The sequence below is a fragment of the Sparus aurata genome, chromosome 13 (genome assembly GCF_900880675.1).
Source record: "Sparus aurata chromosome 13, fSpaAur1.1, whole genome shotgun sequence".
Classification (NCBI taxonomy): Eukaryota; Metazoa; Chordata; class Actinopteri; order Spariformes; family Sparidae; genus Sparus; species Sparus aurata.
In genome coordinates this window covers 9,084,400-9,111,568 of record NC_044199.1, presented here as the reverse complement: position 1 = coordinate 9,111,568, position 27,169 = coordinate 9,084,400, and the positions used below count along the sequence as shown (strand labels likewise).

Here is a 27,169-nt window from a genome sequence, read left to right as displayed (position 1 = left end):
CAGCAGCTACAGTAACAGGCAGCAGACGGAAAGATACTGCAGCGAGTCCAGCCTCCCTCTCATCCAGCGATCAGAGGGCATCTCAGGACTCACTAAGAGCGTGAGTGAGATCATAGCGCAGGGGAAGAGCTGGAAGTGACAGATGTAGGAGGACATAAAGCTGACAAAACTATACCCACTGACATATGCTGTACACTCACATAACAGATGTGTTTATTCATGCATTTAGACATGAAAAAAAGCCGAAATGTTGAGGTGTGCTCCCAATGTTTGTGGTAGAAAATCACTATAACGTTATGAGGGTATAAGGGTTTTACAGTATAACCCTAAATGTGGACCTCTTATCGGTTGTAACTGTATTACGTTTTCTGATTCACTTTCAGCTGTCTTGAAACCTCTCTGAACTTGCTTTTTAATCAAAGATTAAAGCTGTGACATGGCTGATTAAACCCTGTTGTTGCCACCACATCCTCACATTACCTCATTACTTGGCAAGTCCTCAACTGAACCGACTGTACATCCCCGGCTCAGCCATGACGTAAAAATCTATCTGAATAAACATGGCAGTGATAATAATCATGTGTAATGCAGTCTATATTTTACCGTAACATATTATATAGTATAACATCTGCTTGGCTTACTGTCCATCAAAAGCCTTTCGTACTTATATGCGCTTTCTTTCTCGTCAATCAATTTCTGCACCACTGCAGGGTGAGCTGTGTGTGCTGTACGTGGCTGCACACTGTAATACTGCAAAATAAATACAAATAAATAAAATAACATTCACACCGAGCAAGATGTGGGTGAAAGAAACCAAAAGATCTGTAGTCTTTTCTGTGGTCGGCCATTTTACAAGTTGGAAAAAGACCTAGCAGAGGCCAGGGGGGCCAAAGCTGTGGTGGGAGGTCTTAATAATGTGCAGTGTGCACGCACACACGCACACACACACACACACACACACACACACACACACACACACATACAGTGATGGAAGCACAGTGTGAATGCTCGAGCTTCACACACGGAAGCTTTCATTTTACTCGCAGTGATTAACTTTCTTTTGTCAGAGCGGAGGATGACATTTCAAAACCAAACAGAATATCTGTGCTCGACAAATATTCGCCATGTCTCTCGTTTGTTTCCTCTTCCTCGCAGTCCGTCTGGATGTACACTTTCTCTGCATGTTTTTGCTGAACAAGGCAAACACTGACACCATGACCTACTGCTCTGAGTGGGAGCCCCCCGCTGAACTCAGACGACATCACATGACTGGATTTAAATTTAACCACCAAATACATGAATGTAAAAACAAGGAATTTTTCAGGGAGGAATGCTCAGATAATCTTCTCCTGCTGCCTTTTCCTCCACACATTCTCCTTAAGACGCATATAAATAGATGACATAACAATGATGCAGAAATAAACATCTAACCCCTGCAGCTAAATCATCTCAATGAGCGTATGATTGCATGGGCAATGAAAGGTCAGACGTCCTACAGAAATCTGCAGTCAGGTCATACTGTACAGAATACTTATTTGTCAGGCTCTGCTGCAGAATGAGGAGGTTTAGATCTGACTTATGCCAAGATATCAAATGCATGTTTAGTCTTACATACATGTGGCTAACCTGCATTACATGACGACTTTTTTTTTCAAAGCTGTATCCTCACATAGTAAACCCAAACCAAGCTGAGGAGCAGAACTCCCAATAAGATCTGAAGTGCACGACAATGCCAATGAGTTGCAGATTTACAGAAGTCATTTCTCGTTAGAAGCATTGGACCACATAGTAAAAATGCCTATTTAATGAATCCTTAAATTCCTCAAGCTGGGGGGTTGGGTTGAACCAAAAAAGACAGCGGTTTCTTCAACCGTTCAATCTGACATGGCTAAAAATGCCTCCGTATCAAAGCTGAAAATAGAATCAGATCTCAAAGCTACCTGTCCTTCAAACACATAATCACTGCATCGCCTCCCATCCAAACTAATGAAAGAATGAGGACAAAACATCAAACAGTATCGCTATTCAAATGAGTGTTGAAAGAGAGCGACTTCAGAGTGGCTGAAGAAGAAGAAGAAGAAGAAGAAGAAGAAGAAGAAGAAGAAGGAGGAGGAGGAGGAGGAGGAGGGGGAGGAGACGTATACAGGGTAACATACTGTAGGTGTGGATAAGGGGAGGGGAGAGCTGGAAATGAAGCTGTTACTGTGATCACAGATCACCGACCAATTATAGAAACAGACATTTGCCTCCAGACACATTTCAACACACTAAACTGTAGTTTAAGGAGAACTGTGAGACCCAAATGCAGCAAAACATGAACTGAATACTGCCCTGCTCATTCTACCCTCCATTCAAACACACTGTACACAGTAACAGCCTTATACTGTCATTTTGCATTTCATTCATGACAATTATAAGTATCCTATAACTTCACTCAACCATACATCAGGTTTCCCTGTTTAGCATCTTCTATTCATATGTAAAAATGGACGCGTGCACACATCGGTATAGAAATAGAAAGATGACAATTTGTATGAGGTCAAACACAAGTGTACTGAGCTTTCAATGTCACGCTCTAACCAGTACTTTGTGTTGCTCTCAAGATGAAGCATTAAGAGCCTGTGGACACTGTGACAAGTGCTAATCGGAAGAGTCGTGATGGATTTGTGACTTCTTTCTGTTTTATAACATATAGTACATTGAAGCACCGAATACCATTATATTCATAAAGCGAGTCGCACTTTGCAGCAAGCGATACTAAGTGTCCTTTCTTCCTCCTGCATACAAATGAATAAATGTCCACTCATATATCGTCAGTCTATTACCGCAAACGTATGACTATATGTCTATCCAGTACACAGAGTACTGTGTTAGAGCCTGAGTGAAGTCCTTGTGCTGTTCGTCTATGTTAGCATGTGTAACATTAGTCACTGTGGGTGTAACCTTAGTCACAAATTCCTCACTCATTCATTGTACCTGCCCAGAAAAACGAAGATACTGTAAATGTAACAGCGTTTCGCCATGTCACCCCACCTTGTCTGGACATCCCTCCATCCCAGTCACATGTCCTTCATATCCACATTCCTCTATCCATCTACCCCCTCTCCCCCACCCAGCGCCACGCTCATTGTGCCTGCCTCTGGGTCTAAAACCCTCCATATTCTGAAAGAAACCCAATGTTCCTCCTTTTAGTTCACCCTCTATCTCTATTTTTCGCTGTGTGGGTGGATTAAACGAACATTCCCTGTCACTGTGCCTAGCTAAAAAAGTGAATCCCTTCTTCGTTGCGCTTTCTGTCTTTCCGCCATGTTAGTCTTTTTCCTTTTTTTATTTTTTTTTTGCATCAGGTTCCAGAGATGTGTGAGCGCCCCTCGCAGCTCCCAAGAACCCAACCCGTGCACATCACAGCAAAACGTCACAAGTTAGGGTCTCAGGGAATGAGAGAGGTACAGATCGCTTTTTCGTCTGGCCTTTCCTATGCGACACAGAGTAGATCATTTGCTGCATGAGCGCTATGGCAGAGACTGGAGCAGACAATGGCAGCTTCCTCTCTCCCTGGCTTTGTGCTGTGCCCTAAGTCTCAGCTTTGCCACTAAGTCCAGTGTGGTCTCGGCAAATCGGGGTTCGCGCAACCTTAGCTGCACATGATTAGTTTATCCATCATACACTCACATATACGTATCATGGTATTCTACTCATTAGTCAATCACTGATTCATGCTGTAAATCACACACTGACCACGTCCCATCACAAGTGAACACAGACATACTGTACACACCACACTGTATTCACCACTGAATGGCCATACACACCCAGACAGACTGCACTTTATTGTCACACGACGTACATAAGGATGGCTCTGCCTCAGCGTGTGTTGGCCTCCCTGTCGCTGCCACAGTCTGGCTTGGCCAAGCCATGTTATGATCATCTTTGATTTTTTTTTTTTTTACTTAAAATACCTAAATCTTGCACCATGCACTCGCGCAGCAACACCAGTCAGACAACAAGAACAGCAGCACAGACCAAAAATATACTACCACGGTCTCACTCGGATAAAAATCCCTCCCCATTACTAAAAAAGCCAAAGCTCCTTACCACTCACATTCGCCCTATGAGAGATCCCATCCCCAGTCACGCCAGGCTTGTCAGTCCTCTGAGACCGCACCTGTCAATCATGCGCCTCTTACTTTATGGAGGGAAAAGCTCATTTGTCAAGTAGACAGAATGAGACCTGGCGGCCCACGAGATGAAGAGGAGGAGGAATGGGGAGGTTGGGAGGGCGATGAGACGAGATGCGAGTAAGGAGAGAGAAAACTCACCCAGCTGACTGTGGCGGCTCAGGCTGCCGCAGTCCTCTCTCCTTTCTGTGTGTCTGCGCCGGTCAGCCTAGCAAGAGGAACAGAGGAGGGGAGGATGGGGCCAGACAGAATGGAATAAGAGAGAGATCTGTGAGGAAAACGGAAAGCTGGAGAGACCGAGAGAGGAAGAGGAATAGATTTTTTTGTGCTGCTAGCTCAGGCTTTGTTGAATGGATTATTCCGACTAGCACATGAGGCTGCTCTAGCAGATTGCTGCTGTCTAGCCGTCTGCTGCTCAGACATGCAAGACTATACCATGTGCAGCCAGAGAGAGCAGGCGAGAGAGATACAGAGACAGAGAGGGAGAGAGATGAAAGGGAGGGCAGGTGTGAGGTTAAAGGGTTAACGTAGGTGAACAAGAAATACAACAGAGACAGGTTTAAATAGAAAAATATGAAGAATGACTGACACAACAGTAAATCTAGAAACTACGGAGGAAAGAAGCATCTATAAAGACATAAAGCAGCAAGAGAAAATGCAGATATCAATTATTTAAATGTCTTTACAAAGTAAGAATGCAAGACGACGCACTGTAACAGGCACCAGTAGAAAAAATTTCGTGCACAAGGGAAAGAAAGAGCAGATCAATGGGCCTTTGCGGCTACATGCATGCTTACCAGTACAGGAGAGCAGGGACGAATGACAAACAGAATGAGAAAGAAAAGAACAGGGAGGAAAGAGAAGAACAGCAGTGTTTAGATAAGGTCAGTTCAGGCTCAATACGTAGCCCTTTACTTGAATTAAAAGAAAGCCACGCATGCCACACGCAATCCAATAAAGTAGACACGTGCCCAAATTTTCAGCATTCCTTAAAGTTTTCCATAGAAATCACAGCTTTACATCAGACATAGGAAAAAATCTAAAAAACAAAAGGAAGTTCTTGTTATTATCAGATTTTTTGCAGATACGGTTAAAAGCTATGAAAATAAGCTCAGGCACAGAGCGCCAAAACAGCCACAGTAGTGAATAATAGGAAAAAATGTGTAACGCCTGTTGCTGTAGTGCCTCTGCCTGCTGCTACTCACCCCTCTTTCTCCATGTGACACTACAACCCATCTTATTCTTTCCCTGTCTGTCTGTCTGTCTGTCTGTCTGTCTGTCCGTCTGTCTCTCTGTCTGTCTCTCTGTCTGACTCCTGGTTCCATCTGTGTCACATTTTCTTTCTGCGCTTTAGTCTCGCTGTATCACACCTCTCTGTCTGTGCCTCTGTATTTTCTCTCTCCCTCCTCTGCCTTGCATGCTTCATGGATTGCAGGCTCAAGTCCCCAGGGCAGAGAAACTGTAGAGCCTGTGCTTGCCCCCTCTGCCTGTTACACACAATACCGAAAGAGCAGTATCAGAGCGGGCAAAGAGAAATAAATATCATCCATTCATTTCCTCCCACAGCTGAAATCACAGACTCTGAAGGCCTGCGATATGCAGAGAGGGAGAGATAAGGAAAGGTAGAAAGAGGGGAAGGGAAAAAGTAGTGAAGAGAACAAGAGCATACAGTAGCAGAGGAGGGAAAGAAAGAAAGCAAAGATAGGCAATCACATTTTTGTCTTACAATGTCTCTTTTCAAGCTCCTTTTCATTTAAGAAAAGAAAAAAAAAATCCTTCTCCAGTCGGCAAGTCCGGTATTCTGTTCCTGTCTCTCTCTCCCTCTGTGTCTGTGAGAGTGAGTGGGTATTACAGCGTGCGTTTCATGGAGAGAAAGGAGGGTGGGGATAAGACTGAAAGAGAAAAGGAGGGGGTGGGGGTGGGGGGGCGCTGTTGCGCAGAAGAGATGTCGGCAAACTTCACTGAGCTCCATGAGGTGACCTCATAATTCTGATACAAACAGGCGATTTCAACCTCAAGTCCTCATCAGTTTTCCAATTTGAAATAAACTGCCACAGCGCAGACTGTCTTGGAAAGCAAACCATGAAGCCTACGATCAATAAGCCTTCGAGTAAGATGATAATACCATTATGGTGCTAATGGTGGCGCTAATGCTAGCACAGCCACTGACGAGATAGAGCCAGGGCTGTACAAAATAGTAAGTAACATCTGCACAAAGACAGTGTCTGTTCTTGGAATACAGACAGAAAATGCTGCTGTCAGAGATGAGCTGATGTCATCATACTCAGGTGCGTGGATGAGCAGTGATCAATACATTTCTCAGTGATTAATTCCAATCTGATGCCAGAGACCTCCAAGCCAAGTGTAAAGAATCGCAAGATTTCAGAACAGGTCAAGTAAAAATATGTCTGGTGGGCATACCAAGAGACCAAGAGGGCACACGGCAAAATTACTTTGCATGGCAAAGCGAAAAACGCACCTGGGCTTTTACACATAAGCTAAATCATCCTCTGTGCAGAACATCTTATTGGGACGTCTCTACCATCACGGTAAAGAAGAGAAACCTTTCGTTACCCAGCAAAGATGTGTATGACTCTACTGGGGGAACTCAACTGGTCCGCAACTGGCAAAGATCTATTCAACTTCCAGAGAGCCGGTGCCACTAAGCAACACTATTGATGAAGCTGTTGGCAGTGATGCAAGATGCTGAGACTGAACAAGTTGTTGCTAACTAACTTTAACAGGACTGTAAAGGTAACATTACAGAACCTGTAACTTATGCTAATGTTTATTATTTAACAAGCTAAGCTAGGCTTCTGGTGAGTGGCCTTTCGTCCGTTTGGTTTTGATCCGACTTGTTTGGCGTTGACTGTAGGCTACCATTTGACTTTTTAAAATATAACGCTTTCCAACTACCACAACTGATCATTGACATTAAAATACAGTTGCATAGGCCTACAGTTGATGGTTTTTCACCATCGTTAGCATTTGTAGGTGCAGTGAACACTTTAGTGGAGCTGCCTAAGTAGCCACTAGCTCTCCTCTCCTCCTGATCTACAATTCGCTTCTTATTTAATTTTTAGTTAGTTTTAGAGCGTTTATTAGTAGTATTTTTGAACCATTAATATTACCTTTGCATCACTTTAAAGTTTAAATTTAGCCCGTAACTAATCATGGATGATGTATGCGCACACAACACGCATGAATGTGACTAGGTAGCAGGATGAAACAAAAGTATTACATTTCAATGTAAGTATTCCTATTCTAAATACTTATTTTGATAGGTTTAATAGAATGTATGTATTAAATTAACGTATTCTTTTTCAAAAAACATATCTGGGATTTCTGCACATACCACGAGAGGGAGCTTGTGACCACAAGAATAGTGGCTCCAAGCAGCAGGACAGTTGCGTCCATCCTCATTACATCTAACGATTAAGCCAAGCTAGCTAATGCTATTCTCATTCATCCCTTCAACGGTTGTCTTCAATACTTCAGGAGATTACTATCCCTTTTTAAAAATGTAATGAATACGGTCAGTGCCGATGATATGCAAAAAATATTTTTTAAATCTGCCTTAACCAAAAGTGGTTACAGGTATAGCTGAAATTCTTGACAGCCCGATGTTCTTGAAGAGGTGATTGAGGCAATAACAGCCATATGTAGTGATAAGATTCTAGGCCCTGACAGCTACATCAGTGGGATTTTATAAAAGCTTTTAGGGGAGGGTCGCACCACTCCCTCTAAACATGTCTACTGAATCAGGAATTCTTCCTAAAAACATTACATGAGGCCCTAGTTTCCACTTTCCTAAACAAAAATGAAGACCCTGTTGGGTGTAACTGCCTACTTTCACTGATAAATATAGATGGAAAGATTACTGAAGGTTCTCGCCCAACAGGTGTCATCAAAAATATTCTTTGTTAAAATTCTTTCATACAAGTGAATTGTTTGACTGTAAGATCCCTCTGTTCCTGAATACATTTCCTGAGATGCTAAAAAGCATCTACTACTTGAGCTACTTGTTTATACCCTTGAAACTTTTGGCTTTGGTGAGAAGTTCATATAATTAATGATGCTCCTACAGACCTCTCTGGTCTCTTCAATATATACCCTCAGTTATCATCAGTACCTTTTCTAGATAGTTACAAGAAGGCTGTGGTTCAGTGTGCCATCTCTCATCCTATTGTTTGCCTCAGCGATTGTACCTTCATCACTTGCCCTTTGACGTCACACAGAAATTTTAGGTATTTATACAAAAGGACAAGAACAAAAGGTCCTATTGAATGCAGACGACTTCCTGCTGTACATCATTAACCTTGCGAACTCTCACCATGTTTTTCATTGACAATTTCAAGTTCTCGCAGTCTTTTCTCAACTAACCTTTTGCCTATTATTGGTCAGACAGAGTCTTCAGTGCTGAAATAAAGTTACTGCTACCTTGTGTCAGCTCAGTATGAATTAATATTCTTCTTCTTCTTCTTCACACTTTTATCTATTCAAATGCGTTCCAATATCTATTCCCAAATGTTTCTTTTTGCAAGCTTGGTAAGAAACATGGTACGACATCAAATACTCTTGAAAGCATGTCAGCACCAGACTTTTTAGCATATTACTGGCTATCAAACATACCAATTGTACATTGGCTGAAATTAAGCCCAAAGTGCAGATGCCCCATCATGGTATATCCTTAATCCTTATCATGTCCACCTTCCTCTTTGCCAGCCTTAGTGTAGTCGTAGTCTCTTATTTCCCAAAAAATAAAACTGAGAAGAGCAAAATACAGCTCTCTCTGCAGAGAACTTTTTTTAAATTTTCATACATTTCCGCATATCTTACAGCCTACTACTTTTTAAATGTTATCTTTTTATGATTTTATTCTTGGTTGGTTGGTAGTTTGTCTGCTTTTTTAAAATTGTATTTTGCATATTTTAGTATTACTATGTCCTTTTTTGTCTTGTTTATTGTCCTTTTTGTGTACATAATGTCACTAAATAGACAAAAAAATCACAATGTACAAATACAGTAAAAATATAAATAAAAAGAGAGAGAGAAAAGGGGGGTGCAAGGGAGAAAAAAGGCACTTCCAGGAAGTGGTAAAGGAAATGTAACTGGAAGCCTGGTGGTGTGGTTGTCTTATACTTTTATCAGTATTAGCTGCTGGAAGGCAGCAGAAAAGGCTTTTGAAAAAAGGACGGGAAACAAGATGGTAAGAAAGCGGGACAAATGGGAAAAGGGGAATTATCGGAACAGGGTTCCTCTGACGGACAACACACAATGGGTTGAAATCAGTGACAGCAGAAAAATAGCCTGTGTGGTTCCACTGTATCACCCCTGTTTCCTACCACTGGCTTACATGGATTTCCTTAAGAGTGTATTCTCTGTCATTTCAAGGTCAATTAAAAAACAAAGCTCTTACTTCATGTACTTTTTCTTTACCAGCAGATGCAATTCTCTGGGTCACGGACATCACATGCTGTGGTGTCTCAACACATCACATGCACGTCAGTGCAGTAAAGGGTGTGCTCTTATAGTCTCAGTTTTGCAAAATGCCTTTCAATACTTCTACCTCCTCTCAAGCGACGCTGGCACTTTGATTCGGCAACACGAAGAACTAACATTAGAACAGCTAAACGGGACTATTTATAGAAATTTTCAATGAAGATAAAAACCTACACTTAGATTCCACAAGGAGGGCGGGGTGTGTGTGTGTGTGTGTGTGTGTGTTCGTATGTGTGCTGGGGGGGTCACCAGGGAGAGCTCCTGTATGCCTCCTGCTGTATACTGTAACACACTACCCCATGGCCACAACAAAAACATCTCACACAGACAGGGATGGAAATGAAAAACACTTTGCTTTGAAAAAAACAAACTAAGCTGGGTCATTACGCGCTGAGAAAATAACCCAAAACACGGTTAGAATCATGTCGTATCTCTCTACTGTAACTGACTCACTCTCTCGTACTGCAGAAGCTGCCCCGTACCAGGGGCCCCTGCTTCATTCTGGCCCACAGAGCTCCTTACTCCACCTCCATCGAACCCGGTGGCCTTGGGACAGAGAGCGAAGAGTTTAAGTGGAAACAGTCTTTCATCATCAGACCACTCCATGCTCTACACATCTGCACACAGCAGCACACCGCACTATGGCTCTCCAGAACAGGACTACATCCACTTGCACCTTTTATTAATTTGATTGGTTCAGACGTAAAAATTGTACAAATGTGTATATACTTTTATGGGAGTGCAAATAAAAATATGGCAGGAATAACTACTTTCACAAAATCCGGCAACTGTGGTATAATTAACGGCAATTACAATTCTTTTTATTTTTAAAAAGCAGCATTCTTTTAACATCGATTTCATCTGTATGTCACATTCAGTGTCAAATAATATAAGACAGCGATCACAAACTATGCAGTTAAAATATGTCTGTGGAAAGCAGTCATACGGTTTGCAACAAGGCACACGAAATTCATTTGAGTGTGCCTCAAATAAAGCAATAAATCAGTGTATTTCACATTGCTGTCAGGGACAGAGACGATTTCAGGGGTCTGTGGTTTTCTTGGTTTGAAGCAGTGAAAGTTGTTTCTGTCTGTTTTGATCACAGCAGTGTCTTTACCACATAGCTGCGCAGAGGAAAATATCGTTTTGGTTAAGTGAAACTGAACTTTGTACATAATTGGCTGCCAAGACCGTGTTCTTCCCCCTGCGGCTGTATGGTGTTTCCCTTCAGTGGCATCTCTTTCATTAGAGCGGTCCACAGACCTCGCTGCAGCAGCATGTTGGTGCCTTTTCCCAAATTTCCAAACATTTTCGCTCTAGGTGTCCTCTGCTCTGTCATTGTTTTAATTTTGTCTTATCATTGGCTCATGTGACAAATAATGTCACATGAGAGGACATTTTTACCACGTTCATGCAGGTCTGTGAATCAAATTTTAATCTCTTCTTATGTCTTTTAAACAAAATGTGAATCGTTGCAAGAAACAAAATAAATTGCGTAATTTTTAAATCACTATTTTAGGGCCAGATATAAAACCGCATCATATAAAGACATTTACAACCAACTGACCAGTCAAAAATTGCAGTTGGTGTTAGGCGATCAGTCCAGAGTGTTTGTGGTGTTTCCTCAGGGAAAGCTAGGAGGCTGTACAGTTATCTCCTGTGGTGTCACTCTGAACTATACAACCTACTACCTCAACCTGCGGAACACTGGAGGAAACTGTGGAATTCCTGCTTTCAAGGGGACAAAATGGACCAAATCTATTACGGCTGATGCGATTTACAGTATATTTTGAACTATATCATAATATCAATGGCTAGTATTGTTTTAAAGACAATTCCAAAAACAGCATAAGACGAAAATAGCCAGATAGGAAAGTCTGTGTCTTGCCAATGCATCGATTTACAAAACTGACTAATTTTGTACAAACATCCTGTAAAGCCAGAATTGCTGTGACGCTGACCCAATGGCCTAATTCAACCACATGATTTCCGAAGTCATACCGTATAATCCAACCCTCCCACTTTGGGTGGGGTCACTGCGTAAAGATGGGGCACGTGGGATAACTTTGGTGAGGAGTGTCCTCCCAACAGGGTCGAAGCTGTTCAATCATTGGAACACAGGTAAGAACAGTTTAGTGTCATTAATGGACAATCTGCAATGAAGTCTGAAAAGTCTGAAGTCAAAACCCGCTTTGAGGATTATTACATTGAGCTAGTTGTCTTTCTTACAGGCATAGGTCAGGCGCTGTATTTGCCAGGAAGACACATACCTATAGATACGAGCTTGTGCAGCCAGTCACCACAAGTTCGGATCTACGGGTTTGTGGCAGCTGGCAGTACCCCTTCAAGAGCAAATATGGAAGACGAAACTCACACAACATACAGAACTCTGTGGGCATTCAAGCAAATGCGCCACAAAGAAGAAAACAGTATTTATCAAGGACCAGAGTTAAAATGTTCGTAACTTTGTACATGGACATATCTTCAAATGTATTCAAGAAGATTAACGGGTTCAGTCTATTTTAACTTTTAGAATTTTTTTTCAGAATAAATCCTTCCCTCGCTGTGCTGAAAATAAAATACTGTTCCTTTCATGTATTTTTGATGTTTCAGATTTAATAAGACCCTTTCAGTGTACTGTAGCTATAAAACATATTTTCTGCTTATGCATTTTACACAAGACAGCCTTGAAATTAAACCATGGTACAGTGAACAGGCCAGAGCACATGACTGTGAGATGGACGTGGTGTTTGTGTAACCTACTGATCACATTCTTCGGAGGTCAACATATATTTTTGAAATGTCAGACAGAAAAATATCTGCATGTTCTTTTGTATTTGTACAGACAAAGATGTTATGCATGTTGCAAATTAATTATTTGAATGCAGAAAATAAGTGTGTGCGCTGTAAAACACCCTTGTAGGCGGCATGAGGTTTTTATAAAATAACACATTACGAATAAAATGTTCAAAGACCATAACAAGATGCTCTGTATTCTCAGCGAAAGAACCAAGTATAACTACAATTAACAACAAAAACAACAGTTTGAGGTAAATATTCTAAACTAGGAATAAATAAGAAATCATATTTAACTGCACCAGTATAGACTACAAAATTTGACGCCAGTTTTAATTTTATAAAGAAAACCAGTAGTTTAAAAAAATGTGGTGAAATTACCTGATGAATTATGCATTTCTATATTATGTACTAACACATGACCTTACTACCTGCCACGAACACCACCAAAAAACATGCACTATGAAGAAATCATCAAGTACGCGTCCAATGGTGCGAATCAGAAACTACACAGAACGAAGGCAATAAGTATTGTAAATCGCCAACATACCAGTAGGGCACATGCTGGAACTGATGGTCAGACATCCTCTGGAATCAGATGGAGTCAGGCTTGAGTTGTAGTGTAGGCCAGTGCTTCAGCATAAATCAAGAAACCTATAAAAGCAGACATACAAATCATGTAAAACTGACTGAGCAGTACATAAAGTCGAACGTTGACTGATAAGATACCGGTGCACACACATTGCCAAAACCCCTCATTTACAGACACGTGGTAACCCACGCACACCCATAAAACACATAAAAGACGTAAAACTACAAGCACTACAAGAAGATTCAGTAACAAGAACAGTATTAAAAAAAAACAACAAAACTGCTCAATCACATGCAAAAATAAGAAGAGAACATCCCCTCGTTCTCCCTCTGTTACGCCCTCCTAACCCGTTGTCCAGTGCCCATTTTCCGGGGTACAAAAACCTCAAATCGCCTTTAAAAAAAGGTACGGCAAGAGAGAAATGGCAAAAGGTTGAATGCGGTAAGATGTGGATGAGGAGGAGTCGCAGCGCAGGGCTGGCTACAGAAAAAGTGGAATTTGTGACCAAGCAAAGGAAAGGGTGGTGTTTTCTTTTTTTTTTTTTTTTTTTTTTTTTTTTGGTGCTTCATTCTGCTTGGCTTTTTTGGATCCCAGCAGGGTCCTTGGCTGCAGCTCTGTCTCTTCTTAGTGCTGCCAAAATTTAGACATATCCCTTTGTCTTACACTCTGTTGCATAAAATCAAATTGAGAGATGAGAAAAGATATAACTTAAAAAGAGACAAGGGGAAGAGGACCGGCCAACAAAACTGGAGCGCAAGTTATTAAAGAAAAGGACACAGCATGAGTGAAAGTGCACAGAGCAAAGAGGAGAGACGCTTAGCAGCTGAATGCAAGGGGAACAAAAATTCGTTTAAAAAAGAAAAAAAAAAAAAAGGAAAAAAAGTCGAGATGGAAGAGGCTTGTTTTCGCGTCAGAATTATTTTCTCGGCAAACATATTATTTCCCAAGTGCGAGCTGCAAAATGTTTCTTCTCTGCTGCTACAATACAGCAGCCGAAGCCTTTCCAAAGCTATGCCACGTAGTGAGAGAGGGAGAGAGAAAGCAGCCACTTTTTCCTCTCTCCAAAATGGCTGAGGGCCGGGGGAAAGCAGCTATGAGCAGAGAGGAAGAGTGGTGCTCCCCGTCCTGCTCAGGGGCGGGCTGGGCGATTCAGCGAGCATCTCTCCCCTCGTTTTCCCTCTCCTCACTCATGCCCTTTTGTCCCATTAGCCGTCTTTCAGACCGGACGAATGGTGTACAGCTGTGTTGTCAGTCCATGAGAAACTCTACTTGGCCCACCATGCAGCGGAAGGCTACGACTGTAAACGCGTAAGGCTGATATGGCTTATTGAGTGTCTCTCACATGCCTCACATCCTGATGCTACACACTGTTGTCTGTTAATGTGTCGTCCTCTGGATGCTTTATGTTCTCTCTTAATATCTCCTGAATGCTTCACAGGAAAAGTGAGTCTTGCAACTGTATATTTTCTATTTACAAATGTTTTTTTTTTCATTTATCTCTGAGCAGTTATGGTGATTACTGACAGCATTGCATGCCAACATGATAACCAAAAATTGCCAATTTTTTTCACTGTGTGTGACTTTTACTACTCTACTTTACTCTAAATACATAATGTCCTCAAATTTATCTTCTTAGCATATCCACATAGTCCACCGTTTAATTCAAATATCTACATTTCTCTGGCAAAACCTTCTAAAAAGTTTACTGTGAACCCTGATTTACTTGAGTAGACTCTTGCCATTCTTATAGTACTTAACCTCAGCCCAGAACAGCATATAGCCACAGTGATGCAGTCAACAGTGCCAAATTCTCATCAGCGCATTTCTAGAGGAGTATCTCAAGGCTCTATCCATGGGCCAATTCTGTTTATTGTTATTTTGCTCCCGTGTTTCCCTAAAAGGTTAGTTAGAAACTGGAAAAAGAAGAAATTGAAGAAGACCTCAGAAATTGCTAAGCTGACAAATCATTGATTAAGGACCGGTGCTTCATCTCTAATGTCACCAGATAAATTCAACAACAAAAATCGACTACTGGCTAAAAGACAACTGGAAACATCCAGAGGGGCAGATGATTTTATTTCTTAAACTCCCAATTAAATAAAGAAATGATGCAACAGGGTAAAATAATCTTACGTGAGCCCATCCTGGTTTTTCCCCATTGAAAAAAATCAGAGGGTGGGGGAAATCCACTTCCATTCACTTGATCATGTTTGTCTTCCTTTACAGCAATAGCCTCTCTGTTTTAAACAGGGCGGTTCTTGTTCCTTGTAGCATATACAGATGTGGGTGTCCACTGTTTTCATACAAAACGCTACTCATTTACAAAACATTTCCATCCTACATCTGACAAATTAACCCACTGTTGAGGTAAACTGCACCAACATTGTAGGTACTGTTTCGGATTTTAAAGTAGCTGTTAGACTACTTCAAACACAATGAAATACCAGTTAGCAGCTGCCGTATTAAATTATCTATAAGCAAGACATGATAATCGGCGACAGGGCGTTGCCCTGTCTGACCCTGTCATCTGACCCCTGGTAGAAGAATAAGCTAATTAGTTAGCATTTTAAGTGCAAAAAGGATCTTTAATATGTGCTATATTTGATCTATCTTATCTATTTCATTGTCACCATTTTACAATGAGACTGTAAGGTTTATAATTACACTATCACTAAGGTTTTATAACGCATTAATAAGCTGTTTTAACACATTGGATACAAATAGGAACAGTGACCTGTTGCTTGCCAAATAGTTAGAACACTTCAATGTATTTAAAAAAACTGTGTTAAAACTTGCTTGTAATTGTTTATTAATGATTTTAATCCATTTATAAATCCCCCATAAGGGTCATCTTATTGTAAAGTGGTACTATTTTATACAAGAAGCACCTGAAAACATAGACATGTATAAAAGCTTGTTAGTGTTATGAGAGGGGGCAAAATGTTGAGTTCAGGATATTAAGTACCCTGAATACTAGTTTTGCCACAGCATGCCAATGGATTGCTGTCTGCTCCATGGTCACCACTTGAATCTAAATGAACAGATTTGACTTTCAGGATATTGCCAAGAACCCTGTCACAGTGCCGACACAGAAAAGGGCCTCTCCAAAACAGAAGGCTGGAGAAAACAGAGCGACCGGCATGGGCATAACCCCAAGCCTCTAACAAGGTAACCCCTTAAAGCCACTCTCAGAGCCTGGGAAACTGGAGAGGAGAAAGTGGGCCAAAATTGGGGAAAATCATTAGCACAATTTTTTATACAATAAAACCAGGTCAGGGCACAAAAGTCAGTGACAATAAAGCAGAAGAATTCAGCCCTGAGTAATATCCACAACATTACGTCGGATTGTTTCAGTTTTCACTATTTTCTTACTGTCTGTGTTCTCATTATTGTCCATCTTGGGCCTTATACGAGCTGTAGCCATGGTCCAAAAGTAGCCTGTTAGACATCTTACCAACTTTTAAATGGATTACCCCCCTTTTCCTTCCAGGATATTAACTAATAATTTTCTTGGTGATAGACTCATGCTCAAATGAAACATTTATCACTGCAGTGTCACAGGCACAGTTGTTGGCGGAGAATTGGGACGTTAACTCCTCCCACTAGTGTGGTGGAAGTGTATCAACTTTAACCCTAAATTTTGCATCTGAGAGCCACCTTTAATATCGTTCTGCTGATACAAAATCCCAACACGCCTTTTCATCTGAGGGATGTGAAAGTTACACGCTAGGAGTAATCATGTCTTGGTGAGCAAAGCAACGGTAGATATAGCCATAACATTTGTGTATGTCTTCTTATAGAATGGTGTTAAAGTTATGTTACTAAAGTATATCCAGTACTCCTCACATTAAACTTTACCTTGGTTGTACTTTGACACGCCCATTATGAGAGTCTGCACTGTCCTTCTGACACATTTGTGAGACTGCAGGAGCTGTATCTCGTCACTTGACTACTGCAGAGTAAATCCAATGACTTCACATGGTGTACTTATTAGCCGGACATATCGATTCTGAATATTTGAAACAGTTGGTATTGATAAACCGGTACCAGCTGTGTTTTCTCACTCTCTCTTCTCTGCGTCAGTAAGTTGACACGTGAACATAATTTTTTTGGAGGCCTGATATAAAATATTCAAAAACAAATGTTCCCATAAAGTGTGACACTCAATGTTCACTGCAGTCGTTCTCTGCTGTTAGCCAAGAGAAGGTGTACCTCCATGTTATGTTATATTATCTTTAATAAAAATCTAAATTTAACTTCCTCAATGTTCTGTCAGTTTTTCCCTACGGTATCAAAAATGATATTAAATATGAATATTCTCAAGGTAAATTCACTGTTACGAATATTAGACACTGCTACAATATTAGTCGTGTCCTGAAAAAGCAGAATTTTCATGTGAGTGGGAGGATTTGAAATGATGTGAAGTACACTACAACGTGAACAATACACTAATTTTAGTGTTCTTCATTATAATAGCAGATTAAAACCCTTGGACGTCTTAATTTTTCATGTAAAATCTGACAATCTGGGAAACCCATTACCTCAAAATCAACAAGTAACATAGACTAATAATTTCAAGTTAAAACTGTCTTAGCTCATTCAACTTAAATGTAATAGTAACTTTACTTGGTAATTCTGAGATAATTGATTTCCTGACTTAAAAAAAAAAAAGAAAAGTAAACTTTTTAAATTTACAGTGTGAACATGAGCTAACTTGTAATACTAATTATATTTTTTTAAAATAATATGCTTAAGCAAATATACGCTGTATATTATTCTAATATGATGCATGGAAGACTTCCAATGAAGGCTACAAGCAGTGTCAATAATTTACTCTCCTCTTATAACTGATCTTTTTATTACTTCTTTACTCTTTTTGTGTTCAGGCTATAATTCACAGTTAAATCAGAGCTCTACATACATCTTTACATGTATCCATTCAGGTTTTCTCATTATCAAGAGAATTCTGGGCAGCTGTCACTTCCCAAAGTAGAAGCATGTCCAATGATATTCCTCTTTCAGACATGGTTCTTGTCTATTGGCATTTGAGAGACAACTACAATTCTCTTCTGAGTATCTAGAAGCAAAATTAACCATCCCAGGGGGTAGACGCTGCAAATGGCTGATTTCAATGGTTTGGATACAGCAGTCAAAACAAGAGATAACCACTCACAGTCCATCCTGTCTGCTGGAATCCCACCAGTAACGGAGGACAGACTCACTCAGTCATGTTCAAATATCTCCTAAATAATGGGGCTTTAATATCACTGTACTTGATCTGCTTAATCAAAGCTCAAAATTATACACAGAGCTGCATGACACGGTAAAAAAAAAAAAAACTTATTGGGATTATTTTACAGATATTGCAAAATGATTAGTGTGAATGTTCATATTAAAACAATAATGATGGTACACTGTCGGGGTGACTGCCAAATGAACATGTTTTCCTACGTCTGGAAAACAAGATTTGTAGACCAGGACATCTCAGAAGCTCTAAAGCATTTCATTGTAATGCTGTTTCATCACACATTTTACCTATTTAAAAAAATGCAGCATCTGCAATATGGATATTGCACATGCTGCGATCTCGATAATATTCCAATTAATTGTGCAGCCCTAATTATATACAGCAATGATCTTCAAACTATTAACATCAAAGTTGGTGTGTATGTAAAGCAGTTTTGTTGAGCAAAATGTTACTACTCACGGTCACTATTACCAAAAACAGACATAAGGACATTAGATGTACCCATCTGTCTGCCAGAGACTTTGCTAGAGGAACAAAAGGAGAAGAAAAAGTAATTCGATTACATGTGTGCCTATAGTATGTGTCACAGGCACCATTATAAGAAGACACGTACGTGAGAAAAAATTGTTGTACATATTTGACGAACCTCACAAAAAATATTTACTGGCTTTGTTCAATCTCTCCAGCATTCTGTTTCTTGTTTAGAGACATCTATCTTGAGGTGGAAGAAGTACCTTGACCTTAAGTACTACAGTAAAAGTAGCAATACCACATTGCAGAAATACAAGGAAGAGTCATGCACTTAAATGTATACTTAAGAAAGAAGTAAAAAAAAAAAAAAGTATAAAAATGAAAATATACTGAAAAGGGGTGAAAAGAAAAAAACTCATGAATATTTCAATGGAATATTTGAAAACAATATATTTAATACTGTTGGATGATAATTCTGGATCAATTCATGTGCGGTATAGCTGGTACAGGTGGTTTAAGTAATTGATATAGTTTATCTGCGGGGCGGCTTTTGAATTTCCCCTCGGAGATCGATCAAGTCTATATAAATTATATCTGCAAAGCAACATAGCTTAAGTCAAGTCGTCAAATAAATGTAGTGAAGTAAAAAGTATAGTCTTTGCCTCTGAGTTGTAGTGCAGTAAAAGAAGAGGAAAACACTTTCCCTTAAAATTCTACTCTATTGCAGTACTTGAGTATATGCATTTAGTTACTTCCATCACTGTATCTATCCATTAAAGTTGATTGAGCTGTCAGTGCAGGCCTTCGTGTAGATTTTATCCCCATGTTCAGTGCAACAGAATGACTGTGTAAAGCCTCCACAGCACAGTGCTATCAGACAAGCAAGCAGGATAAAGCACCAGTGGGAGACATGAGACAGCAGCAGTATTTATTACTGTACATTTTCATTCACACTCGTACATCTTTGCTCCTTGATGTTCTGGTCCAGTTTTATCTTTTCTCCCCCTTTCATCTCAACCATCTCTTGCAGCTTTGCCTGTCCCTCAATGTTCCCTCCTCTCGCTTCCACCATCAAATATTCTGCTCACGCACAACTGCGGCACCCTTTCTCCAGTCCTCCCCATTAATCCACACCACAGACATCTTGGCCCACTGTCTCGTCTCTCTCTCTCTCCCTCTCTCTCTCTTGCTCTCTCTGTCTCTCTCTCCCCCTGTCTCTCTCTCGACGTGCACTCAAAACTCTCAAAGTCTGAGCCATTTCAGCAGAGAGTGCCTGAGCATTTTTCACAGGCCACGAGGCCCGACGCTGAACATGCATTTTACTGTGCAGACAGACTGGTAGTAAATCACTCCCTCCCTCCTTCTACACGCCGCTGATTAGAAAACGTGAGACAGCGTTCTAGTCAGAGTAAAGGTCATACAAGATATCAGGATAAACAGCAGTCCAATCCACACACATGTAGAGTTTATAATCTGTACGTTCAGACACGCTTAACCTTTACTTTAACCGCTACAGGGAAAACATCACAAAACAAAGCGGTGGCTTGCTTCAGCTGGGTCTGGCCAGCCTGTAATGTGCGGCCGGCTCTGCCCTGTTTGAGCCAGGTTTGGCCAGTTTCTAAAGACAGTGCAGACGCTGGCTTCGAGTCAGAAAACAACTAAATCTTCGGAGATAAAACTTTTATCCTGAGCATCAAGTTTTTGCCTAGTACGGATTATCTGTTGTAAAAAAAAAAAAAAGAAAGAAAGAGTTTATCTGCTTTTATGAAAAAGAAAAAAAATACAATCCTTTATATTTGATTGCTAATTATAGGTTCAGCGAACAAAAGAACTGAGAACCACAATTATCAACAAGTTGCGTTCTCCACATCCATTCATCTCAAAGTATCCACCTATAATTAAACATTAAAGTAGAACTTTAATCTCCTCTTGGCACATCTGAATAAATGATTTAGTGACATTAGAAACTTTTCATAACTTTTAAAATGTTCTCTCTCACCGTTATTATAATCTTAATATAAGATAATGATAGAAATTTTGCTGATCATGGTTGGACTGTACTGCAGTGTTTGCCAACATACCAGTACTGTATTCATCAGAGACGAAGTAAAACTATCCATTATGGGTGGCACGCTGCTTCTCTCGATGCTTTGCAGAAGGAGAAGAAAAAAGGAGCGAGCACAATGACATAGCAGGGGTAAGGCTGCAGGAAGGAGAAAAAAGATCTAATTACTGTATTAATTACTTAATTTCTATTCATCTGCAGGATCCACTGGCTTGTACTAATCACTTCAAGAATGCAGCCAAATGCTCAATATTAACACATCTTCCATGACAGGGGGATGAGTGTTGGTCTAAAGGGGGTAAAGAAATGAGATTTACAGGTAAATTAAAGCGACTCATGCCATCAGATTCGCAAAATAAGCAGCTCAACGTGGACGGAGAGAAAGAAAACTCACGAAGGTCACTTTCCTTTTGATTTTTTTTTAAAGAGCATGTGTTCTTTACTTAAATGCTGATAGTGCACATTACTGAAATGCTGATGGATCGAAACAGTGTGATATTCGAAAGTATAAAAATCCAGGGTGGATCCACCGCCCCCCGTCTTCCCTCTCTGAAATAAGGACTCAAGTTGAATTTTTCTGCAGTGCTTCGAACTAGCCCACAGTGCCTCATCAGCCACCCTCCTCTCCTGCCATTTCTTTCTTTCTATCACCCTCCACTCCTGCCATTTCAGACCCTTATTTCCCTGCCCTCTCTCCCCTCCCTCCTCTCTCTCTCATTCATTCAGTTTAATTTTGAACTCTGCACTGGTAGACAGGCAAAGAGGGTAGCTCCATGGTTACCTGGCACCAGGCCATCTCATTACACTGCCAATTGATTCTGGCCTGCCGCCACGTCCGCTGCCTCGCCCCCCCCCCCCCCCCCACCCCCCCAACACAGCACCCCTCACCATCCACCATCTCTGCACCCCAGACTGTCTGCAGCAAAGGAGATTTCAGAACACACAGGAAGGAAAGAGGCAAACAGCTTCTCCTTGCGTACATCAAACTCAGCTCGCATCTATGCGCCACTGCACACGTTAAGGGCACAAAGACATAAACCCAATGCTCACTCACATAAATGTACATGGAAATCGTTGTTCAAGATTACAAGGTTAAGATGAACAAAACATTCCAACCCTTATAATTCCACACTTATTGTCACATATTTTCAAATCAATGTGTCCCATTATGATTAATAATCGTATCATCAATTAGAAATTCTTTAAACGATCCCCAGAATCACCTAAACTCTACTGGATGCTGGCGTAGTAGGTACCCTGCTGGATGAAAACTGCGACTATTCAAGGATAAAGAGTTGAGTTGCGAATGAGAAGAAATTGTGAGAAAAAAAATGTAAAAAATATGAGGGTAAAAAGCATGCTTGAAAATGTGTAAGGAAACTTAGTGTTTAATGCCGGCTTAAACGAAAGCTTTGCCTTTACAAGACACAATAAAAGCAAGTAGTATTTATGTCATTTTATTACTCACATTTTCCAAAGGAAAATAGGTAGGGACAATACATTTGCATTTATATAAATTATTATTATTGATACATACATGTTTCCTACATTTTACTGTATTCTCTCTGAGATGAAAATTAAATTAAGCATAATCTCTAATCTCTCTACATAAGTCACCAAGTACAAGCGACATTGCCTCAAAGGAGGAAGCTTTTCAAAAGACCTGAAAGCAGCTGGAAAAACAGCTTTCACTTTTTCAATTCCTGGACAACTGGACTAAATGTTGGACTATGTTGATGACTTGTCGCTCATATCTGAGGGTTCAATTCTTTAGATATATTTAAGGTTTGACCAGGTGTTTCCTCAGGTTAGAAAAGTTGCCCTGGGTTGTATTTTGCATTACAAATGTTGCAGCAAGTATTGCCTTGACTCACTGTGACTTGTTGTTAACATGAATCAGTACTCAGTAAAACCGATGTACGGCACGAGTTCAGTGCTCAACCCTATTACCACCACATTTGTGCATATTTAAGGACTTTACGCAGTGGAACTTCCAGTCCTTTAATCTAATAATTTTGAGTATTGTTAAGTCAGATTTTTAAGATGAATGATTTTTGAGTCTCATTCCCAACTTGTCAAATACTGGCACTTTGGATTGGCAAATGGCCTGATCTACCAAACCTGGGCATCAGTAGTTGATGACCAGGGGGACCAAAAATGTCACTATTTGAAAAGTTGGGACACAAAAATCAAATTTCTTACAAAGTGGGCCATTTAGTATGAATGACATGCCTATTTGGCCTCACAACAACATCTGTGACACATAGAGTGTCAACTTGGATGTTGGTGCCAAAAGTAACTAAATTCAATCCGCAATCACAAGCATGATGATGTGTTGACAGGCTAAACAGAGTGAGCGACCACGCTCTCTTGAGATGTCTCTAAGTTCTTGATTTATCTCATTCTGACACTGGCTCGTGTTGTCAACAACAATGCCACATACAGTTATCACCCACTTTTAAATGGCTTCTTTTACGAGGCTACACTGAGCAAACACAGAACATTCATACCAGCAATTTTGGCTTTAGCCTCAAACTTTAACATTTTACACTGAGACAGACACACATTTCGTGCTGGAGCAGTTTTAGCCCAAACAGAATCCTTGTAGGGCGTTCCAAATATCTAAAGTGTGTGCTTCGAGTAATTTCATCTAACTTGGAGCCAAATAAATTGGGATCGATGTCTAATGAGTCATCTTGCCCTATGAGACTCTCAGTCAGAGGCAGTGAGCGAAGGGGCGGGTTCACTGCTGAGACATCTGTCTAGGTGTGACTCAGACGGCCGGAGCTTGCCTCTCCTTCTGCTGCTGCTGGCAGATGCCGAGGTCGTGGCCTCTAGGTCAGCAGGGATTTGAGTGGATCAGGAGTCAAAGGGATCGTAAAGCCATATGACAGTGTGTCTACTGTGCCTTCAATATCCCCATATTCATCAGCCATTCATTCATGTTCCAGTTAACAGTGGAAAAGCTGGATCACGTTTTTTTTATTCTGACGACTGTTCTCAAGATCTGCAATGGTCGTCGAACAATTACGGAAAGGTGATTTGTGGTTTTTATGTTTATCTAAATTAAGGGTTACCAATAATTCTTATTTGAATTGTTGATTAATTCAGTTTGTTCTCGATTAAGCGATTAGATGTTAGAGTAAGTGTTTCCCAAAGCCCAAGATGAATACTTCAAGAATGTCTTGGTTTGTCCACAACCCAAAGATATGCAGTTTACTGTCACAGCAAAGTAAAGAAACATGAACATCTTCATAGTTAAGAATCTGTAGTCTTTATTTCCTTAAAAAAAATCCTCATAAGGATAAAGCAATTATAAATAGCTGGTGATTATTTAAAATCTGACAACTGATCTTCATAAGTCATCTTTAAATCTGGGTTTTGCCATTCAAACCCAGTAGTACTTTACACTACTTACTGCAACGTATATCCAATGCACCCTTTGCTCATTTACACCAAACATACTGTAGTTGCTCAATATTGGATGTCATAAGCCCCTTTTACCACCACAGCAATCATCTGTAGTCTCAAACTTAAGTTCAACCTTATTCCCCATTTTGCTTAGTTAATTCAGAGTCTAAATAAACTCTATACTGAATCATTACATTAAGTCCATCCCATAAGAACCCCAAAAGATTGAAGAGCCTCAACATATTTCACTTTCAAGGCAATTAAGCACAACTACATTGGGAAAGAATTGTATTTATATTCAAGTATAAACATAAAGTATAGTTTAAAGTAGTTGCCATCCGGAAAATATCCAGCTTCATTAGTGCACGAATTACAATCCGAAAAGTAAGCAGAATCTAATCAGTGCACTCCGAGATATCCGCAAATCAAAGCCAATCAGAAAGCGTTCCATTCTTCATTTTGGTTGGTTCGACCGTTTAGTTGCCACTTAATTTGCCTTTCAGCCTGGTGAAATGATTGTAACTGTTAGTCTGCTGCGGCAGAACTAAACAGATACCATATTCATCTACAGCATAATCAAGAGCATATTGGAAATATTTACTGCCAATAAAACGTAGGACTTAATGTGGGACAGTCTAGTGACAAAGCAGCCGTGAAACACATCATTGCTTCACCTTACAAAATTAATTTTACATCAAAGTCATTAGACAGGAAACACACATCATGCAGCTGCTGCTCAGTATCACTTTCTGCTCCTTTTCTGCTCCTTTTCTTTCTCTTTTACTGCCTCACATGCAATGCGAACACAGATCTTCACTGTTTACAAAATCTATACATCTTTCAATAAATACACATGTTTATTTCTGTTCCAAAAACCACGACTGTACCACTGTACGCCACTTATTTTTAGTGTAAACATTCTGCTGTATTCATGGAGCCACTAAGTATGGAAGGAGCTGCTGCTACATATACTTTAACATGAGATTGTCAGTCTTTATTTTGTACCAGTACAGTGACCTTGGTAAAATGGTTTTCCTGCCTGCAACAGTTTGGTCATTTCATTACTTATGTGTAAATGAATGGAGAAATTCTGTGCAAGAGAAATTCAAATAGATCAGGTGCACTGTGTATTTCAGCGTAAAATATGAAGCCTCTGCCTCCACATATTTGGACCAGGTCTCACTACAAGCACCCACATCATGCCCTACTCTCACAGTCTTAGTCAACAAACATTCACACACACCATTCAAAAGCCACATGAAATCGACTGTATGAAATGGTAAATTTACCTTTAAGCTAATTCATAACCAGTGACAAATAGAACACATGTTTATGTATATGAATAAACTACAGGCAACCACTGAAAAAGAAATACAACTTTGAGTGTATAAAGTCAATTGTGTCTGCACTGCTGTGCCTTCAAACTGATGATGGATATCACCACTCAAATCATTAGTTAAACGCCAGAAGGATTGTCATCTATCTGCTGTCCATTTTCTGGCTGCTGCACACTCATGTGCTTTCTGACGCTGCACTTTCAGGACAAGGTCATCAATTCTATCTTAGCAGGTGACACCCAGCAATCCATCCATGCACCCATCTCCAAACAGATAGGTTCCTCATGTCTTGAGCACATTGTCTACAGAGAGAGCATTCTATGTGAGTGAATATCGCTTAGAAATGTGTCTAAATTAAAATTGCCACTATTTCTTAAATGGAACATCCAAATCAATGCACCATTTCCTCTGATAATTGTTATTGTTTCTGCACAAAATGTGATTTCATAAAACCATTTATCTGTCCTATTGACGAATCTAGTGAAGCACCAGAGGCTGACAAGAACACTTTTTCAATATTAATTATTGAGATATGTTTTAATTTCTTTAAGAGCAGCACAAACTGATTTTAATTAGACATGGATTTCAGAATTCTGTACTCCGCTATATTCACTCAAAATGTGAAAAAAAGCAAATTTGCATTCAGGCAAATCCTCCAGAATCAAAGACTGACAACATCAACAGCCTCTGCATTATTTTGGTGACTGCTGGATGCACTAATCGACGGGAGTTTGCATCTTTATTGAGCTGGCATTATTATTCCAAATAATGTGACAACCTGCATAGCTCACAGTTAATGTACTCGAATGCAAGATTATTATTATTTTTCAGTATTTCTAAAATTATATCATGAAAACATGCTTGCCGTCAGAATCTGTACGTTTCTTGTAATTGGTTACTTCTTAAGAAGCTTCCTATTTTGTACAAATGAAAATGCTTTTTGCATTTTCAAGTACAGTACAGTCTGTATACCGTTATTTAACAGGTAATGCTAGTAGTATTTTGTTGATCACACTTTGGAGTTCATTAATCAAGAAGAGTCAGAATAGAGATTTTCCATTGCAAGTCTGTCTCTCCAAAAACGGAGGGTTAGAGTTGGGCCTCCCTACTTTGGGGCCCCTTTCCTGTACATGCACACGGGTTGTTTAAGGACACAGTGAACCAGGCTACCCGATCTAGGGAAGGGGCCAGGCAGGGGGAACAGTGACGGGACGGCCAAGTGGAAGAAACTCTCATGGAATCCTAAGAGCTAGAGCTGCTGGCTTTTTGCTAGAGGGAGTAGAGAGCGCTGGAAGTGAACGACGGGATTGGCTGATGAAAAAAATGAGGGAGGAGTGAGAGTGGGATGGATTTATGGACTCCGCCGGCAGCAAAGAGAAAAAAGGAATAAAGGTGGTGAGTGCAGGGTGTGCGAGTGTCTTCCAATGTGGCCATTTCTTAAAGTTATGGTGCAGCACGGATGAAAGGCACTGTAAAGCATCTCTATTCTTACACAAGTTTGATATTTGAGACATTCAGAAACTCAATTTCAGATATTTTCCAAACATAAACTGCAGATACTGGCTGAAA

At 40.3% G+C, this 27,169-nt stretch overlaps 1 protein-coding gene across 4 annotated transcripts in view; it reads right to left on the bottom strand.

Annotated features, from left to right (window-relative positions):
• snx19a (sorting nexin 19a) overlaps window positions 1-27,169 on the bottom strand; it is a 107,291-nt gene that overhangs the window by 45,418 nt on the left and 34,704 nt on the right. For 2 of the 4 annotated variants that reach the window (XR_003986364.1, XM_030437444.1), the window contains exon 1: window positions 4,320-4,340. The gene's annotated coding sequence lies outside the window, so the exon portion shown is untranslated. Of the gene's footprint in view, window positions 1-4,319; window positions 4,703-13,026; window positions 13,131-27,169 lie in introns of those variants that run through there. The other 2 variants (XM_030437441.1, XM_030437442.1) reach the window with 2 other exon arrangements.